Source organism: Muntiacus reevesi, unplaced genomic scaffold (genome assembly GCF_963930625.1).
Source record: "Muntiacus reevesi unplaced genomic scaffold, mMunRee1.1 SCAFFOLD_170, whole genome shotgun sequence".
In the NCBI taxonomy this organism is placed as follows: Eukaryota; Metazoa; Chordata; class Mammalia; order Artiodactyla; family Cervidae; genus Muntiacus; species Muntiacus reevesi.
In genome coordinates, this window is record NW_027077891.1 from 132,182 (window position 1) to 141,159 (window position 8,978).

General features: G+C 43.7%; 1 pseudogene; it reads right to left on the reverse strand.

Annotated features, from left to right (window-relative positions):
• Positions 1-8,501, reverse strand: LOC136155215 (patched domain-containing protein 3-like; annotated as a pseudogene).
• Between the last annotated feature and the right edge of the window lie 477 nt (positions 8,502-8,978).

Below are 8,978 nucleotides of genomic sequence, written 5' to 3' on the forward strand. Positions count from 1 at the left end.
GTCTGAGGTTTACTTTCGCCCGGCCCCTTTATGCCCTTAACAGCGTCCTTGGGGGAAGTGCATGTTGCTCACACACAGGTCATCTCAAATCATTACAGCAACTTGACCTTCAACAGAAACTGGATGTCACCCACATACTTTTCATTCACAAGAGTCTTTCTTATCATTTGGCCTTCAGGCCTGCTAACATTTAAGGCTTGCACCTGGTGTGACTTAAGCAACTTCCGTAGCCGACCCTGTTTTTCTTATAATTAATCTATTTTCTTTTTAATAGGCATCATCTCTATGGGAACTAGACAGGATTACGTTTTTACAGAACAGAAATGCGAAGGACTGCAGAAACAGCAGATATGGCACAAAACAGGCTCTTAGTCTAAACGTTAACTACCTGCAAGAAGTCGCCAGCTAATCTCTATCTAAAGTATTTTCTATTAGGCACATTTGTGACTATTATTTGTGGAGCTTTTCTCACCCCGCGGAGGGGCCTATGCTTAATAGTTTCTTTTGTTAGCGTACTGTGTTTAGGATGTTTAGAACAATCAAGAGCATTTTTTGCAATGAGAACACATATTTATCATACAAGCCAGAATGCCAGCAAAAGGGTTTGAATTGAAGCATCTTCTTCATCTCTGGCCCCTTCATAGGGTACCAGCGTCCAGGAGATTTATTAATTAGGGTTTTAAGTTGGTCCTCATTCAGTGAAAGAGGAGCAGGAGAGCTGTCGGCAGGCAAGACAAGATTCTGCAACAGGGCAAACAAGAACAACAGCAGAAAAAGGGGGGAGGATACAGGGTGGGGTAGAGGCTGAGGTCAACCTGGAGGGTCCCTTATCCTAGACGGCCTTGCCTGTCAGGTCTCTTCCTCGTGACCTCGTCATGGATGGGGTCTCTGACGGCCTTGCCTGCCCGGTATTTTCTTCATGACCTTGTCACGGGCGGGACCTCCCGTAACGGTTCCCGGCAGTTTTTCAGTTTACTGAGGGGTCTGAACTGGAAACAAACACATAGCAAATGTGAGCAGAAAAGTCAAAGGAAAACCCTATACAAATGACAAGATTAATCATGGCTATGGAATTGAGATTGACATTCCAGAAGGCCATAAAACCCATGAGGCCCATAATCACAGAAGCAATTGCAAAAGTTACCCACAAAGAACACAGGGGATGAGGAATTAACCATAAGGAAACAATGACCATTGCTGTTGATGAAACAGTCACATTTTGAACAGTGTTTTCTAATATTGCAGAATACTGATCCAAATATGTGAAAACCTGGTTGTATACCATTAGGGGAACTTCACACTTCTTGGCCATGTCTTGGAACTGGTGTAATATCAGTTTCTTATTAGTTGAAGAAGACATACTCATGGTTTGAATGAAGGCCTGGGAACAAATGATTTCCTGTGATGATGTAATATGAATGTTATACAGAAAAAGTGGAAATTCCTTTTAAAAAGTACATTTATTGCTTAGAAAATCTGTCTTATCATTTATATCGTGATGGAGGTTTCCCATATATCTTATATATTCTCATAACCAAAATTCTGTAAGATTTATATATATATACTCACTGTTTTCAAAATCTGCCAGACATTTTGCCAATTGTTGCCTAGTATCTTTATCCCAGTAGTCAAGAATCTCAGTAATGATAACCATAACCCTGGGACCACAACTTGAAAAATAGTCTTCTTCTACATTACAATATTGTGTGGTGTAGGAGTCGTCCCTTGCCAAATTTCAGAGGTCTAAACCTTCCTGCACTCAGAAACACCCATATATACACTTATGATGTACGAAGTATAGGAGCACTGCAAAAAACTTGGACTCGGTGCTTGTGAGAAAAGGACTAAAATGTTCTCTAAAGAACAGATTCACTGGATTCCATATGTAAAATAGATAGCCAACAGGAATTTGCTGTATGGCTCAGGAAACTCAAACAGGGGCTCTGAATCAACATAGAGGGGTGGGGTTGGGAGGGAGTTTCAAAAGGGAGGTGATATCTGTATACCTATGGCTGACTCATGTTGAGGTTTGACAGAAAACAACAAAATTCTGTAAAGCAATTATCCTTCAGTAAAAAATAAATTGAAAAAGGAATAGATTCATTGGATGGATATCAGCTTTATGTTCATCTTGGAGAAAATTACCTGGGAGGCAAAAGGACTTTTTTAACGATGAACATTTTTGGTCAGGAGTTTCCTGCTTCTTCAGCCACCATAGACAGACTACTTCTCTTTTCCCATCCATGGCCATAAATGCTCCAAAACAGATGATGTTATGAAAATAACAAGGGAGCAGGATTGTTCCTATATAAATGCAAAAGTATTGTATGGGCCTGAAAGAGGTCGGGTTCTCTTTATTATTATGAAAGAGGTCATAATTCCTTTATAGAAGGTCAGGACATTGGTGATGGTGGTGATTGTAATGGATACTGCCACTTTTGAATAGACATTGGACATTGATTCGCTTATACTATCCGTGAGGCTGGTCTTCTAGCAGGCAGAAATCATGATAAACATGTCATCGACTCCAACACCTGTTATAGAAAGAGACAGTCTCCGCATTTTTTAAACATCCCTTTAACATTAACAAGATCAACTCAAACAGTTTTCTTTGCCTGTCAAGGTCTCACTGATCTTGCGGTGTGCTTGTGTGAATGAATGTCATGTCCTGTGCAAAGCAAGTGATGAGTCCTGCACTGGGGTTTTTTGGTGCCTTATAATGACGGAAGCCAGACCCCAAAATGGAAGCCTTGTCAGGGTTTATATACCGACTTCCCAATGCCAAGAGACACCCAACATCCCTGCGAGGGGAAGGGCCAGAAATGGGCGACGCGTCTGGACCAAATTTTCCTTTCTCGGTCACCTTTCCCTGGTCTCTTTGACCATTCCATAATTGCCCGGGGAATTAGAACTACTAACCTAACCTGTCGGATCATAAACTTTCAAGGGACTTGTGATCCATGCCGTTACTCTGTACTTTTACTTAGACCTCAAACTATATGGATGGAAGCGCCTAGCCTTGCTAGGAGCTGGAAGTTACAAGAGCACGTTTGGGAGCAAGGCGGAGCTCTAGTTCCAGGAACGTCTCTCAGGCTAGAGGTCATTCTTTTGGCTGGCTGCCTCAGGGTCCAGAGTCCTAAAAGTAAGTCTTTGTCATGGCTGTGCCTCTGATCTATGTGGGTAGAAGCCTTGCTGGTGACCATGAGATTTTTGAATACACAGATCGGGAATTGCAGGATCTGGTCAGCTTGGAATTGTGGTGGGCTTCCTTTGGTAGTGCTAGCTCTTAGCAGACCAGAGAAAGCTCTCCGCAGACCAGAGAAAGCTCTCCAATGGCTGTGTCTCAACTCCCTAGATATTCCTTTTGTGGAATCTGTGGGAATGAACTGGACGGATTGGCCCTAGTAACTTGAGGACCGAAATCACTTTTTCCTCGCTGGCTGACCCTCCACTCCCCCTTTTGCTATCACATATACTGGTGTGGTGACACTCAGAAGAGATATCTTGGATTTTTTGTTCATCTCTTTATAACTCAAAGCTTCTATTGTGGTCAGGACTGTACTCGGGAATGTGCACAGGCACGTGGAACATGGATGCCTCCCCTAGAAAACTAGCTTGGGAAACGTTCCAGGAAAGCTACTCTGCTCCACCCCAGGTGGCATCAGAGGAGGAAGGAAAATCAGACAAAGGTCTTAATGGTGAGGAACTGGACATCAGTCTGGGATGCCATCAGGTCTACCCCTGGTGCATCTCCACCCCACCTCAGTGGTTGAACCGGGAGGGACGGGTAAGTCACCTGTGTCGGTAAGGGACAGACTAAGACCAACCAGGGAAGGAAAGCTTCAATGAAACGTCTGTCTACACCTCCATCTAGAGCAGGGAGGGACACCTCCGGTGGAAAGAAGCCACGGCTGTGGGTGCTGCTTTTTTCTCTCTTACAGATGGGAGCTAGCAGATCCAGAACCACCTCTTTAAAATCGTATTTTCAAAACAGGGATAAATTTGACTCTCAGAGTTTAAAAAAGACATGCCTGGTCATTTTGTTTGATACCGAATGACCATGGTATCCTTTGGAAGATGGGGAAGACTGGTCGGCTGAAGGGTCTCAATTATAATATTGTTTTACAGTTAGATCAGTTCTGCAGAAAACAAGAGAAATGCGTAGAAGGGCCATATGTGTTGCTCTGTATCTCGCTGTGAGACGTGCCAGACTTATGTCCTAAGGCTGCAGATTTTAGTGTGAAACCTTCAGCTGCCTCCTCTTCTCTTACTTTGCCCCTGTATCTGGGGCTCCCAACTAAACAGGCTGAGTCAGGGCACCCTTCCAGAAGGGGTTGCCTCAGTCTCAGTAGAAACTGAAACAGTCCCAATTCATAGAAGCCTTTACATGACTAACTTTATGGCCTTACTCGGAGAGATGTAACATGTCTTGGGACAGATGCTGACTCCTGACTCGAGAACTCGAGTTTTGGGAGAAGCTACTATTTTTGGAGATGAATGGCTTAAGCATGAGACATGGGGAAGGAGGGAACACAAAATAGCCCTCCTCCCTCCTAGGAGCCAAGCAGTTCCCATGATGAGCCAGACTGTGACTATAGCATGCCTAAATGAAGGTGGGATCAGAACCACTTTGCCAGGTGTATTCTTGAAGGACTCAAGTGAGTGCACACTAGGACTTTAAACTATGCTAAGTTGGCTGACACAGAACAGGGAGAGAAGAAAGCTCCTAATAAATTCCTAGATAGACTACAGGAAGCTCTCCGCAAGTTTGCTGACTTTGATCCCAAAAGTACAGAGGAAGGAATAATCTGAAAGATAGATTTCTCACTCAGTCAACTACAGGTTTCTGCCATAAGTTATGAAAACAGACCTTTGGACCAAATCAGTCTTTGAAAAACTGTCACAGCTGGTTCAGCTGGAATATCATGGTAAAGAATACGGGGAGGAAAGTAGAAGGAAAAAAAAAAGAAACAAACAAAAAAAAACCTGGCAAAAGATTCAAGCCCCAACAATGGCTGTTAGATCCACTCTGAAACAGACTGAAAAGTGCCCCGAGTATCTGAGGTGAGAAGGGGTGGACTTGTTATTACGGTGGAACGGAGAGGCATCTAAGCTGTACCTGGTTCCATGTCCGGGTCTATAAAATGACCACACCTGAGGAGAGATTACCCTCTGAGACATAAGCCCCAGAGGTTGGACCCTCAAGGCAATTGGGACTGAAAGTGCCTGGGGGTCCCTACACGAGCTCCCATTCTAATTACACCTGTGGAACCCTGGGGATTAATAACTCTGGCGGGGGTGGGGGGAGCAGTCGATTTATTTTCTTTTGGACAGTGGGGCAACTTTCTCTGTGCTCACTGAAGCCCCTCGTCTGCTTTCCTCCTGATCCACTACTGTAATGGGACTGTCAGGATGAGCCAAATGCTATTATTTCAGTTATCTTTTAAGCTGCAACTGGGGCTCTGTGCTGTTTTTCTCACGAGGTTCTGATCAAGCTGGAGTCTCCCTCGCCCCTTCTAGGGAGGCATATACTGAACATGGTCCAGGCCTCTGTTTTCATGAATATGGAGCCTTCTTAAGTGAACAAAATGTAAATCCTAGAGTGTGGGCTGATGGAAAAACTGTGAATTGAGCACAAAATGCTGTTCCTGTTGTTATCAAGCTCAAAACCCCTCACCTATTTTCACATCAAAAGCAGTATCCACTAAATCCTGAGGTTAAGGAATGGGCGAAACCTTACTGTACGGACTTCTCATGATGTAAGTGGGATCTCACACTCTAAAGTTCAGAGCAACAATGCTCTGTCTTAAAGTTACTGTAACTCAAGGGGTGTCACAAGTTCTAGGAATAGAATATTACATACCCTGTTCCTGGAGACCCCAATCTTCAGGAAAGGTTGAGAAGGCTAATGCCGTTATTGAAGGACATCCATGTAAGCTAACTCAGGAAACCCAGGACAGTTGGTTTAAAGTTTTACCCATGACTTCAACGAGGGCATGAACTGCCCCTAAGAAGAAGGGACTGTCTCTATGAGACCGTTTTCATGCACAGATATTGTCATAGATCCTGAAACCTTAGAATTAACTATGTGACTCAGCTTTCAACTTTTCAACCTCCTAGTCAGGGAAAGGCATTGCATGATGGGTTCCTCCACTTCAAGGAAAGGAGTTTCTTCAGCTCTGCAAATACCTGCACTGACAGCAATTGTATATGATGTCTCGTCTTGATCTGATGACATCTAACAACACTAAAATGGACTGATGTAACTATGGACATAATGTGACTTTTAATTTTGATTATGTTTTAACTTGACTTGATGGGTATTTTGCCTTACATCTGTAACTGTAAAATGGGGTTTGTTTCTAACCATCTGTAAGCTTGTAAGTTACAAATGGTTGTCCAGGCTCCTACAAGTGCCACAGCCTCCTCCAACTATTACTCGGGGCTGCTGGAGCAGAGACCCTCAATATGACGGTTAGGAGAATATATTGTCTCGACAACTTAGGGACAATGCCCCTCAACAGCAGGACGTAGTTATGGAATGGAAACGATGGCCCTTTCCCTTGGCAGCATGATCCCCCTAAAAGAAATGGGGGGAATGAGAGAGTCAATTCCTAGGTAAGTTGATAAGACGGCCAGGGCCCCCGAGGAGGAGAAAGGAGTCCAGAGCCCCCGAGAAGGAGAAAGTGGTCTGAGGCTCCCAAGGAGAAAATGACAAACGGCCTTTTCTGCATTGCATTGTCTTAGTGACTATGACAGTGCGTCTTGCTTGAGGACCTGTTTCTCCTTAACAGGAGCCTTCTCACTACTCTCGTCATCTCAAACGTATATCATGGGAGTGGGTCTGGCAAGATCTTTCTGTTGTTCATTCTAATCTTGTTCATTTAAGATGTGTTGTGGGAGTGGGCCTGATAAAAGTATATAAGGCCTTGATAAGACTAGCTAGGGGGGCGCTCTGCCTCCCCTTCTGATGTCTATGTCAGAAGCTTTCTCTGTCCCTTTTTATACTTTAACAAAGCTCTGCCACACAAAAGCTCTTGAGTGATCAAGCCTGGTCCCTGGAAGAGAAGAAGCTAAATATTCTTTGGAGATCACGAATCCAACATCATTCACCATAAGCTATCATACAATTAGCCTGTTCTTGTTTTTTCCTATTGTAAATCACACTGAAATGAACATCCTTATTCTATTTTGTGAGCACCTGTCCAATAATTAGGACAAATTCCCAGAAGTGGAGTTGGCAGGTCAGATTCCATTTTAAATTTTTAAGTCTTTTGATTTGTTGGAAAGTTATATTTTAAACGTGTACCAATTTACAAATTTCCCTCAGCAGAATGTGTGTTTATTTGCATACAACCTTCCCCAAACCTTCAGTCTTGCTATAATATTCATTAATCTAATATAAAGACAAGGTGTCTCACTTTTGGTTTAATTTGCATCCCTCGATTAATGGAAAGATCAAATATTTCTTTCTTATATTTTCAATGACTAGTGTTTTGGATTCTGTGTGTGTTTGTGCATGGGGGTGTGTGTGTGTGAACTACTTGTTCATGTCCCTGGTCTGTGTTTTCCATTTGGGGTACTAGATTTTTCCAACTCTTAAAGGCACACAAGACAGAGGATGAGATGGTTGGATGCCATCAGCGACTGAATGGACATGAGTTTGGGTAAATTCCGGGAGTGGGTGACGACAGGGAGGCCTGGCGTGCTGCAGTCCATGGGGTCACAAAGAGTTGGACAAGACTGAGTGACTGAACTGAAAGGTACGTAATTCCATTTGATTTTCTTTTTCTCCTGATTCCTCATTGTGGATCTGTAGAGTCACCTATATAAAACTATTTTGCCTAATCTAACACAATACCCTTCCTTTACCCACCCCACACCCCCACATACACAGTGTGCAGCCTCGTGCTTTGTTTTACTCGCCTAGAATAAGAAATGGTGAATTTGCAACTATGATCACAAATGGCACCCCAATGTACAACATCAGGCCAAAGCCACTCACCACTGCCAAGGCAGCAGAAATGACTCCAAAGGCTGTGGTCCACATTTTGTTTCATACACAGTCACACCTGTAAATTTGGAGGGAAAAGTCATGGAACTTGTGGTGGTAGCTTCCATACTGGAATTCCAGCAATTCATAACATTCTTGACTCAAACACCTCTTCAGAGGCCTCTTGCAGAATATTTCCCATACCTGCCTGCTGGAGAACTTTAATTTCCAGGAACTAACCCAGACCAACTGAACAGAAGATGGGGAAGGGGGAGGCGTGGACAGAAAAGTTGGGAATCTGTGCTGTTACCAAACTATACTGATTGGTTCTTATGCAGCGAGCCAAACATGAATCCACCGACTGGACTCTCAAAACCAAAAAGATATACTAAAGCATTGCAAAGAGCTAATTCCAATCTGATCTTCAAAGGAGCGTGAATGGAAGTAAGCAGTATAAAATGCCCATGGCTAGGTATCTTCTCACCCACTTATGAGTCCAGTTAGCCATAAACACAATCCTAAATATCTCCTGTATGTCAAAGGTGGTTTAATATATATTGTGGCTAACAAAAAGAATGAAAGCCTTCTTCTAAAACATTTCTGTGGTTCTCCTCTGCTAGAGATGTGTGTCCTAGAAGACAGGCTCTGTGTGTGTGTGTGTGTGTGTGTGTGTGTGTGTGTGTGTGTGTGTGTGTGTGCGTGCGCACGCGCGCTCAATCAATTCAGTCATGTCCGACTGTTTGTGACCCTATGGACCCTAGCCCACAGGCTCCTCTGTCCATGGGAGCCTCCAGGCACAATTAGTGGGGTAGGTTTCCATGCCCTCCGTCTAGGGGATATTCCCCACCAAGGGATCAAACCTGCATCTCCTGCATTGCAGGTGAATTCTCTACCACTGAGCCACCGGGGAAGCCCCAGAAAGGTGGCTATTAATTATGAAAAAAAAAAAAGTAACATGTACTCCATTTTGAATAACACCTTATGC